This window comes from Panthera pardus, unplaced genomic scaffold (assembly GCF_024362965.1).
Source record: "Panthera pardus isolate Hobbes unplaced genomic scaffold, ASM2436296v1 HiC_scaffold_15, whole genome shotgun sequence".
Taxonomy (NCBI): domain Eukaryota; kingdom Metazoa; phylum Chordata; class Mammalia; order Carnivora; family Felidae; genus Panthera; species Panthera pardus.
The window spans coordinates 6,392,638-6,404,865 of NW_026526710.1; positions in this window are offsets into that span (position 1 = coordinate 6,392,638).

The following is a 12,228-nucleotide window of genomic DNA, read 5'->3' on the forward strand; positions in this document are numbered from 1 at the left end:
GCAGAGATAATGCTGGATGTTCGTAAGATTCCCCGTCGACCCCATTATAAACCCTGGTTATTTCGGCTGTCGAAGACATACGGCCCGATCCTGGCCCGGGAGAGATGGACAGAAATATACCCACAATTTCCAGGTTCAGCCATGAGACTCCCTGTACATCTAGAATCTTCTGCTCTTTCCACGATGATCTAGGGTGCCCCGTGCATAAGACGGAAGGAGCCCGGAGCCCTGAGTCACCACCTGGAGAACGGTCCAAACAGCTGCCCAGCGCACACGAGCCTGTGATGACAGCAAATGTGACAAGTGACTGAGTTTCAAGGATGTGTCACTCCAGCAGCGCCTGGCCTACCCTGACTAATGCAACTAGGTTCCAAAAAGTCTACCGGCTTGCGAGATACGACGGCGGCCTGCTTACGTGTCACCTTCTGTGACCGACTTCGCTTGTAAATGCCGCAGAGGCCGTGCTGAACAGCAAATCTGGTGGCAGGGACCATCCGCCGTGGGGATCATACCTAGGGCCTCATACAGCCACGATGAAGCACGTGGCTGCCGAAGTCAGGCCAACGGGGGTCGGACTTTGGCTTAATCCCGTCCTGCTGTGTGGACTTGGTCGAGGTTAAACGTCACCGCCTCATCTGTAAATAGGGATAAGATTTGTAGCAGACGCTGGTGGCCGCGTTGCGGTCACTGTGGCTCCTCGGCCGCCAGATGTGGCCTCGTCAATAGAGAGCCGTCTCACCCAAGGTCACAACCCGCATCCAATGATGGGTGGATGACGAGGCGTAAAGACCTGATGCCCGTGACACGGCTCGAGACAACTCCGAAGGGTCATCCCGGCTTCGGATGTTGTGGGGGGGGCAGAGACTCCTAGGTGACCCCCCGATGACCCCCGCCTCTTGTGTCTTGCACCCTTGTATAGTGCCGTCCCCGGGAACGTGGGTAGAAGCCGTAACTCGCCTCTAACAAATGAACACGGCAAAGGTGAGGGAGCGTCGCTTCTGCGGCTCTGTCGTGTAAGACTTCACTGTCGGTCTTGCCGTCAGACTCTGTCCCTTGCTGACTGTGATGAAGCCAGGGGCCAGCCGCGGGGCCAAGAACCAGAGTGGCTTCCTGCCAACAGCCAACAAGAAACCACTGTCATCCGTCCCACAACCTGTAAGAAACGGAATTCTGCCAACAGCCATACGGGCTTAGAAATAGACCCTTTGGGGCGGCACCTGGGTGGCTCAGTGAGTTCAACATCTGACTCTTGGTGTCGGCTCAGGTCATGATCTCGCAGCTCATGGGCTCAAGCCCCATGGTGGGCTGTGTGCTGACAGGTCAGAGCCTGGAGCCCCCTTCAGATCCTGTGTCTCCCCCTCTCTCTGCCCCTCCCCCACTCGTGCACTGTCTCTCTCTCTCTCTCTCTCTCTCTCTCTCTGCCAAAAATAAATAAACATATAAAAACATTTTTATTTTAAGAGGCTTCATCTCTGCCCATTTTGCTGCCTTTCCTTCCCTTCCGCAAGTGTCGATCCCAAGAGCACTCCCTAAAAAACCCCCAGCCCCCTAAATTCCGTCCCAGGATCTGCTTCTCGGAGAACCCAACCTGGGACGCTCATCGGATACTCATTGCTCTTCTCCACTTTGCTGGCAAAGCTCTGATCCTGCTGACTCGATCCCCCCTCGAAGTGACTCTGTGCTTCGACAGAGGCAGGCGTCAGCCCCTTGGCTGGCTGAGTCCTACTTAGACTAAGCCTGCCGGGAAAATCCCATTCTTCTTGCGTGGAGCTTTTTAGGAAGAAGCCCCTGGGCCAGTTGTGACCAAGGAGCTTCGAGAAGGGGAGTCTGTCAGGGGCTTCGAGGAAATAGACCCGGGAGGGGCAGTCCCTCCACTGCCCCTGAGCGCTGCTAGACCTGATCGTAGGAGCTGGGAACGCGGAAGTCAGCTGACACCCACGGCCAGAAGGCTCGGGACCGGGACGGCAGCGCGAGAAGTTGGAAGGGGGCTGCGTCTTTCATTAGATTGGCGTCATGGAAGTAATCGGCCCTGCTGTTGCGCTGCCTGGAGACTCTACCACGGGACACAACTTCTGTCTAGGGCAGCTGAATGCATTTTGATGGAATCAGTTTAGGTGGCCGCTTACAAAGGGTGGACTGGAGAACCGAATCCAACGATGCTGTCGTCGCCATAAAGCACACCTTGCGGGACCCCCCCCCCCCCCAGCCACGGGAGGGGTAATTGACCGAGAGCTCCAGTGGCTGGTCCATCACCAAGTTTCGGCCACACTTCCCTTGGGCCGCTTCTAGCTAAGGACTCGGCACAGCAGGGATACTAAGATGGGCGTGTTCCCGGGAGACCTGGGATTTCTCTGATGGATGACCTTGGCACAAGGACTTGCCATTGGCCTTGCTGAACCTTCCTTAGAACTGCACTGCAGTCTGGGACTCTTCCTACCAAACCAAGTAGCCTCCCTCCCTTCCTTTCTTCCTTCCTTCCCTCCCTCCCTCCTTCCTCCCTCCATTCTCCTCCCTTGCTCCATTCCCTTCTTCCTTCCTTCCCTCCCTCCTTCCTTCCTGCTTCCTTCCCTCCCTCCCTCCTTCTTTCCTTCCTTCCTTCCTTCCTGCTTCCTTCCTTCCTTCCCTCTTCCCTCCTTCCTCCCCTCCCTCCCTTCCTCCCTTCTTTCCTCCCTCCCTCCTTTCTGTCCCTCCCTTCCCCCCTCCCTTCCTCCCTCCCCTCCTTCCCTCCCTCCCCCTACTCCCTCACAGGGGACAGACCTGAATCAGATCCATTGACCCTTCAGCTCCTCCATCTCCCTCCCCATTTGCCCTCCAAGATGTTTCCCTCAATAAGCCTCTCGAAGGTTCTGTCTCATCTTAGTGTCTTCCCAAAGGATCCAGACAAGTACAGATGAGCTTAGTGTAGAATTTGCATTCAACAAATAGTGGTCATAGCAGTTGCTGTTGTGTCCCACTCAACATTTACTCTTCGTGTCTAGCACAGTGCCTGGCACAAAGTAATACTTCATAAATATTTTTTAATGAATGACTGGATGGATGGATGGATGGATGGATGGATGGATGGATGGATAAGTGGATGGATATGTGGATGGATGAATGTGTGGATGGATAGGTGGATAGATGGATAGATGGTTGGGTGGATGGATGGATGGGTGGATGGATGGATGGGTGGATGGATGGATGGGTGGATGGATGGATGATGGATGGATGGATGATGATGGATGGATGGATGGATGTGTGGATGGATAGGTGGATGGATAGGTGGATAGATGGATAGATGGATGGGTGGATGATGGATGGTTGGGTGGATGGATGGATGGATGGATGATGGATGAATGGATGGATGGATGGATAGATGATGTGTGGATGGATAGGTGGATGGATAGGTGGATGGATGGATGGGTGGGTGGATGATGGATGGATGGATGGATGGATGGATAAGTGGATGGATATGTGGATGGATGAATGTGTGGATGGATAGGTGGATAGATGGATAGATGGATGGGTGGATGATGGATGGATGGGTGGGTGGATGGATGATGGATGGATGGATGGATGGATGATGATGATGGATGGATGGATGGATGTGTGGATGGATAGGTGGATGGATAGGTGGATGGATAGGTGGATGAATGGATGGATGGATGGATAGATGATGTGTGGATGGATAGGTGGATGGATAGGTGGATGGATGGATGGGTGGGTGGATGATGGATGGATGGATGGATGGATGGATGGATGGATAAGTGGATGGATATGTGGATGGATGAATGTGTGGATGGATAGGTGGATAGATGGATGGGTGGATGATGGATAGATGGGTGGGTGGATGGATGATGGATGGATGGATGGATGGATGATGATGATGGATGGATGGATGTGTGGATGGATAGGTGGATGGATAGGTGGATGGATAGGTGGATGGATGGATGGATGGATGGATAGATGGATGCATGGATGGATTGATGGGTAGATGAATGGATAGATAGGTGGATGGATGGATGGATGACAGAAGGATTGGTGGACAGGTAGGTGGATGGACAGACGGACGGATGAATCAATGTATGACAACACTTCTTTCTTTGCCAACTTATGCCTTTAAAGCCAGGTCTGAAGTTTCTCAAACCGTAGCCCACAGGCCTAAGCTAATATACTTGCTTGTTTTAGGACTTTTTATTTCCTTTATGTCCATAGCAACAAGAAATCTGAGGCCTCCCTGACTTCTTCCCTAACGTGCCTGACATCTCTGTAAATGGGAAGTGGAGTGAAAACGTCCATTTCATGAATGTTCCTGCCATCCACTGAGACCTCCCTATGGAATCACACACAGGAGTGCCAGACTGGGAGATTCTAGGTTCCCATTTGGACCAGTGAGGCAGAAACTCCTGCCTTCAGCTCTGCCAGTGACTTGCTGTGTGACCTTGCACCAGCCCCTTCCCTCTCTGAGCTTCAGTTTCATCATCTGTCCAAGACGGGGATTGAATGAGATGGTCTCTGGACCTCCCATCCTCCTTGTCATGTTCTGTCATTTAGGATGTGCTCAGTTACAAGTGAGAGTCAAGTGAACCATAACAATATTGAAAAATATCCTACATTAATATGTCACTTAACCAAAGGGATGCTTTGTACAGCTGCTCAACCAGTTTATCCATGTGCAGACTTTTTCAATCCTTTCTCCTCACTATATTTAACAGGCTGGCTTCCAATCTTGTCCTTGTTGTCTCATGGTCCCCTTAGAGCTGCCAGAGCACTGAATATTGCACTTCATTCCAGTGTCCAAACCCAGGAGAAAGGGGCCGACAGAAAGGTATTCCCTTTTCACAAAAAGGAGAACTTTTCCTAGAAACCGCCCCCCTCCAACGTGATTCCTCCTGATTTTCTGGCCATGAATCACAGGGACCCTTCTGGCTGCAAGCAAGTACTTGACCCAAAAAAAAAAAAAAAAAGAACACGATCGCCATGGGCATATTGCTGCCTTGATCAGGTCAAGGCGGAAAGGATACGTCTTTGAGGGAAGGGACTGATGAGATCTGTCCCAGAGGCCTCAAAGGTGGGCACCCGATCTCAGAGAGACACGACAGCCGTGCATGAAACAATTCGTGGCCACCTGTCTTTGCACGTATCAAAAACAACAACAACAACAACAACAGGGCAAAAACAGAGCTCCCGAGCGCTGACGGGGTCCGGATATTTGGGCTGCAGCTAGAGGAGTGCAGAGGCCAGAGGAATCAGAGGTGGGAAGGGAACGAGCATGAAGAGAAAGGAGATCCTGACCCCTTGCTTTCTCCGGCTGGGGCTGCGTGCCCTCTGTCTGTGCCCACCTTCGCATGTACCCTACCGAAACCCCCCACGTCCCTCCTCGCTGCAGCCGGAGTGAGCTTGTCACCGCTCGACACAGGACCTGGCGTGTGATAGGTGTGCAACAAATGGGAAATAACGGAGAGTGTGCAGGTAGGAGGGCTCCCCGGGGAGTCCCCCGCCCGCCCGGCCCTCCTGCTCCAAGCCCTTCCCCTCTCCCTGCTCCAGTGCAGGTGGGGACCTCCAGCCCCTCGTGGTGGGACAGCCTCCAGGGCCGGCCCCTTCATTCTCCCCCAGGCCGCCCGGAGACACGGAATGGCTTTGATCACTAACAGGAGACTTCTGGGAAGAAAGAGAGAGGGAGCGAGAAATCTGGCGCTTTAAGCTCCCTGGACAGGACCCTTATTAATGAAACGAGCGGCTGTCAGCCTCCCCTCCAATCAGCTGTCCATTGCTGGGGGGGCACACGTGGAGGCTCGGGGCAGCCCCAAAGCTGGGGGGGTGGGTAGCTGTGGCAGGGGAGGGCGCAAGAAGCCGCTGCCTCCAGATATTAAATGCATAAAAAAGCCCAAGCCTCGGCTGAGAAAGGTCTGGTGCCCCGAGCCATGTCCGACCCCACTGATTTTCACTGACTGTATTCCCAGTGTTCTCCTGTTTGCCTACAGCAGTTAGGGTTTACTTATAAAATCATGAATAAGTTCCCCTTGCTCAAAAAAAATTAACCTTGCAGATAAAGGCACAAGGACCCCCTTCCCCTGTCTTGGCCCCTTCAGCGTCTCCCAGGAACTAACCACTGACAGCATTGTGGGGGGGTGGGTGTATCTTTCCAGAACCCGTTTCATGCTTGACACGCACATGTACCTCCCGCATTAGGTAGTCGTATTTTGCGTAGCTATTGGTACGTAGACTTTTCCCGGGGGGAAGGGGGGGGGGTGGTTGGTTTTGTTTCCAAATGGCATCTCCTCGAATCTCTGATTCGGCAAGTGGCTTCTTCCATTCGATGATGTGTCTGGGGGGTCTTGCCGTGTAGGTGCACACAGATCAACCTGGTTTTTTTCATAACGACATAGCATTCCTAAAAGTAGATACAACCGAGTTTATTCCGCTCTGGCTGCATATTAAAACGCCAAAGTGGGGGGCACCTGGGTGGCTCAGTCGGTTAAGCGTCCGACTTCGGCTCAGGTCATGATCTCGCGGTCCGTGGGTTCGAGCCCCGCGTCGGGCTCTGTGCTGACACATCAGAGCCTGGAGCCTGCTTCCGATTCTGTGTCTCCCTCTCTGCTCCTCCCCTACTCGCACTCTCTCTCTCTCTCAAAAATAAAATAATAAACACTAAAAAAAATAAAAAACAAACAAACAAAACACCAAAGTATAGGTGTGTAGGAAGGTCCCTTTTAAAATAGCGATGCCTGGGTCCCCCCCCACCAAACAAACCTAGTGAGAACTCTGAGGGCAGGGTCTAGGCAGCAGATGTTACAACTCTGAATGATTATAGCTTGCAGCCAGGGTCAAGCCTTATTCATGGAGTCAGTCTCCTATTAATGCATATTGTTTCCAAGTCTGTTCTGTTAAAGAAAAAAAAAAAACAAAAAAAGGTTGCCAAGCACTCCTTTGTACATTTCTTCTTTGTGCCTCTGCCCTGATATTTCTCTAGGGTGGGGGTCTACCTCCGACATTTGGGGCTTCATAATTCCTTTTTTGTGGAGGGCTGTCCTGGGCACTATAGGATGTCCAGCAACATACACACACACACACACACACACACACACACACACACACGTCAGGACAACCAGAAATGTCTCCAGAGGCAGGTAAAGGGGATTAAGTGATACAAACTTCCGAGTGTAAAGTAACTAAATCCTGGGGCTGTAGCTTACAGCACAGGGGATACAGTCCACGATAATGTAACGACTGACTCCGCGCGGTGACAGATGGTTCCTACGCTTCCCGTGGGGGTCGCTCTGAGATGTATAAAAATATTGAGTCACTACGTTGCATGCCTCAAACTGATAGGATATTGTGTATCAGCTACACTTCAATTAAAAAAAAATGTCTCCGGACACGGCTGAATTCTGGGGAGCAAAATCACCCCAGGTTAAGAACAACTGCTTTGGGATAGGAACCCAGAAGGAGAGTGGTTGGATTATAGGGGGCACACCCTTTGGGGACTGATCCACAACCTCTAATTTTCTGGGACTATCCTTCCGGCAAACATTCTACCCCTTTGTCCCTGTGTCTGGATCCAGAAGTGGGGCCACAGCCCTGAGCACCTCCAATTTTCACGCTGCCACCTGTAGCCCCAAAGCTCAGGAACGCTGTCATGCCTGGGAATGCAATTCGAGCTTCTAGAATCTAGACTCGAGAGCCTAAAGGTCCGGAGTAGAAATAAGGGTGAGGACGAACAAGAGTTTTGTTGTTTTTTCGTTTGGGGGTTTTATTTCTTTTTTTTTTTTTTTTTTTTTCTTTCCTTTCCTTTTAGTTAATTCTGCTGAGGGGAGGGGAGGATACTCCATCCTGCCCCCCCCCACCTCAAATTTCCAGAGTCCTCTCGGTCTCCTTAAGGGCACAACCGGCGTCCTGGTGGCTGCCTGAGTTTCACAAGCAATGAGCGCAGTGAACAAGAGGGAGAAAGACCAGGTTAGCTGAAGAAGCTTCCCCGGGTCTGGGTGCAGGCGTGCTTGCGGATGTGCCTCTGAAAGAAAATTAAATTCACAGGCTGGGAAGGAAGAGAAGGGGTGGGGGGGGAGGCCACAGGCCCAGCCAGTCATGTCTCTTTAAGCGAGATAAGCTGCCTGTCTCATCCATCTCATTGACACTATCAGCCTGTTGTCTAAAGTACTTACAGTTCCCTCCTCGAGAGAGGAGAAGCTTGACGTGGGGGTGTAGGGGGGAGGGGAACGGGAGGCACTTAGGACGGGGCGCCCTGGCTGGCCTGCTTCCCCAGAGAGCAGGGAGGGTGCGCAGAGGGAGGAGGTCTTCCCTCCCCTGGCCTGTTTTTAGATCGGCCCTGAGTGCCGGGGGGGATGGTCCTGCCCCGGCCCCCGACCTGGGGCCCCATTCCCAGGGGAGCCACTTGAAACCCAAGCTTGTTCTTCTCAAGTGGCTGGGGGAGAGTGTGAAGCTCAGGAAAGAGAGAGTGAGAGGAAAAGGGAAAGGTCTGCGGCTCCAACTGGCCTCAGCCCTGCCCCGGGATCCTTTCAAAATCACCGTGGTTCTCGCTGCACCGTGAAAACGCCGCGGGGAGTCTCCCTGTCTCCGGAGAGCAGGCAAGCAGACCCAGAGACGTTGACTAACTCACCTAGGGTCACACAGCCAGTCAGAGGCATCGATGGGACTTGAACCTAGATGTCTCTCAAGTTCCCAAGCTGACTTGTTACCTCTTTAAACCAGGGTGTTCCTTCTTTTGTTACGAGAGAGCCTGTTGATGGAGGACCTGTTGGAATGACTGTACAGCCATTTATTCTTTATTCATTCAACACTTAAAAATTTTTTTTTAATGTTTCTTTATTTTTGAAAGAGAGAGAGAGAGAGAGCGTGAGCAGGGGAGGGGCAGAGAGAGAGGGAGACACCGACTCCGAAGCTGGCTCCGGGCTCTGAGCCGTCAGCAAAGAGCCCGACGCTTGGCTCGAACTCACAAACCCTGAGATCGTGACCTGAGCCGAAGTCGGACGCTTCACCGACTGAGCCACCGAGGCGCCCCCACTACGTCCTCTTTCCAGGAACCCAAGAGAAAACTCTCTCCCGGTCTTTAGCAAACATGGCGATTTGTTGGTCTCTTACAACCTCTCGGACTATTGTCACAAACTATTCATTCTCTCCTCGTTTGGGCAGCTGGGAAGTTCAGAGCCAAGTACGTTTCTACCAACTACACAGGCTGTTCCAGCTCTGAGGGCTGAGATGCAAACCATCCCCAAAGGTGGTGGTGCAGGACGACGCTTCCTTACGTGATCCAGACGGTGCGTGGCCGGAACCCTGAGCCTCTGCACCTACCGGGTCAAGGGCAGGGTGGGAGGGGGTTGGGAGGGGGGTAAGGGGGTTGCAGGATGAACTGAAGGCTCTTCATTCACGTGTCTGGGGGTAGTGCTGGCAGGCTGGGGCTTCTACGTCTCTCCACGCGGACCTCCCCTTGGGGGCTCTCCCGGCAGGCGGCTGTCCCTTCACAGAAGGCCGGCTGGGTTTCGAGAGTGAGTCTCCCGGGGGCAGGGGCAAGTAAGACAGAAACGGCACCCGCTTTTCATGACCTCGCCTTGGGAGGTTTTCCGACTGAGGAGGTCACTCCCCGTCCCCCACCCTTGGCCTGACCCGCTTTCAACTCGGCCCTTGGTGCTGGGGACCGTCACCCCCTCTCACACGGCGTTTGCCAGAAGGAAGCCACCACGAGGTCCAGCTCGCACCCAAGGGGGAGAATCAGACTCCACCTCTTGATGGGAGAAGCGCGAAGGTTCTAGAAGCCACCGGGGGACGCAGTTACTGCCGTGGCCACTTTGGGAAAACACAGCCTGCACACACGGGACCAGATAGAGCTCACTGATGTGTGCTTGGGATTCCAGCCTCTGTCCCCTCATTGATCGTCCTCCGCGGACCACGCGGAGGTTTGCAGTCCCAGATTCTTTGCACGACGGTAGCTGAAACGGCTCTGCTCTCTGAGTGTTTTTCACATGCCTGGCACCATGCACATAGGTCCTTCCTTCCCGCCCCCCCCCCCCCGGTTTTCACTCACAGACAATCCTCCCATCTTTCTTTACTGCAGGAGTAAAGACACAGGAAGCGGACGAAGGTCACCAGACCCGGCATCTTGGAGAAGTGGCAAAGGTGGGACTCCATCCTGGGCCGTCGGATTCAGCTCTGCCCCCGGTGGAGACCCACGCCCCTGCCCCCCACCCCGCCACCCCGCACCTTCGTTCCCGGCCTTTGAGCCCCACTCAGCACCAAGCTCCTGCCCTTGAGGTTGTAACCTACAGGCTACGCCAGATTTAGCCCTCCCTTCCCCCCGAATGTCTCCCCTGACCCCCCGAGCGTTCTTACGCACAACTCTCTCTGAGAAATAAGAAAGTACTCCCTGACCCCTGCGTATACATCAAGATTAACATTCCCTCCAACTTAGATCAGCCAGCCTGTGGGAAGTCGGGGGATTTGGCAGAAAGTTTCTGAGCACCCACTTCCTGCCGGGCCCTGAGCTGACGCTCAGGAATCCAGACGCAAGGCCTGGAACGTCACACCGGACTGAGATCCGTTCGAGGGCGGGGACCACGCCGCCGCGGCTGTGTCGCTGGGCACCCTGCGAGCGCCTAGCGCCCCGAAGGGAGAAGGGGGAAGCGCTTGTCTGGCTGCGGTAGCAACGGAGCCTGGGGCGAGTGACCCCCTCTCTGAGCCTCCATTCGCTCACCTGTAAAATGGGGATGAGACTGGTCCCGGCACTCCCCACAGGGCTGTGTCAGAAACCTCGTAACAAAGTAGGTTCTCCGTTTTTTTGTGGGTTTTTTTGCTGGCTTCTAAGGGGCTCAAAGGCGAGTCTGGGGCCTGTGCCCCGTCATCCCATAGAAATGCCCAGCAGACAACCAGCCCTCAGTACCCAGGGCTGGGGGTCGGGGGATGCTCTCTGGAGCTTGATCTAACCTCAACCTCAGGGTGATGGCAAGCGGGAGGAGGAGCGTGGGTAAAAGTCATCGGGCCTCTGGTTCTCCCACCTCTGGAAACGGCAGCCTTGAGAGAATGGGATGCAAGCCGGGGACCTGATGCTTCGGGAATGAACAGAAATCTCCCACATTCTTTTCTTTTTTCTTTTTCTTTTTTTCCCCCTAAACCCCTGATCCTTTAAGCCAAGCTCTTTGGCCAGTGCCTGCGTCAATGGATCTGAACAGATGCAGCCAATGACCTTCTGAGGCTGCAGCCTCGCGGGCGGGTGCCTGCCTGGTCAGGGGGCGCCGGGTGGGAAGGAGGGCTGGCGGCCTTTTCGGCTCCGCAGACCCGGTTGCTGCCCTCTCTCTGTCGGCCCGATCAGCGCCCACCTCCACTTTTCTCTTCCGCGGAGAATGTGGCTGGGGCGTCAGGAAGAAAGGAGAGCTTCACCATTCACTTCTTTTGCTAGCTCTTGGAAATATCAAGAATGCCTGGCCCTCAAGACAAACCCCAGCTCCCGGCCTAAAAAGCTAAGTCCAGATATGTTATATATTTATTCAAGGCAGCAATTGGCCAGGAAACGACTATAAAACACACATTTTGAATAAAAGAGGGAGATTTATGGTGCATTTGTGAATCTGAGTCATATCTCTCTGCCTCCCCCAGGCCAGGATCCCTTAATCACTAACATACCCCCAGCTTGTATACTCGGTGGGCACAGAATTGCTTCCTTCTGGTCCCGTCCCAGTTAAAGATGTGGTGGGGATTGTGCTACTTGGACTGACAGTCAGTAAATGAATTGCCAATTCATTCTGAGCTGGGATGGGGGCTGGTTTCTGCGTTGGGAAGAAAAAAAGTGGGGTCCTTTCATACGTATCTTTGATCAGTCGGGACTTGACAAATTATTTTCATAGGAATTTCTCTGTCCTTAATGCCACAGGGAAAAAATGGATTTACTCTAAAAGAATAGCTTTTATGTTTCAGAAATTAGAGCAATGTAAAAGCTTTCCTGGGGTTTCTCTCTCTCTCCTTCTCTCTCTCTCTCTCTCTCCCTCCTCCTTTTTTCCCTTCCACTGCATTTTTCTCCAGGGAAAGAAGGCAGGTAGCAGAGAGAGCTGGGCAAGGCCACTGCCAATGGCTAGACTTCCAGCTTACGTGACTTCAAGCAGGTAAACAGAACAGGAAAATAAGACTCACCTCCTACACACAACTGATATTGAGAAAGCCAAGTCAGCTTTTCTACCTCAAGCGTCCCTTGCGACGGCTGATTTCTTTTCTCCTCTGGATTTTTGTCGTAGGGACAAAATTCAA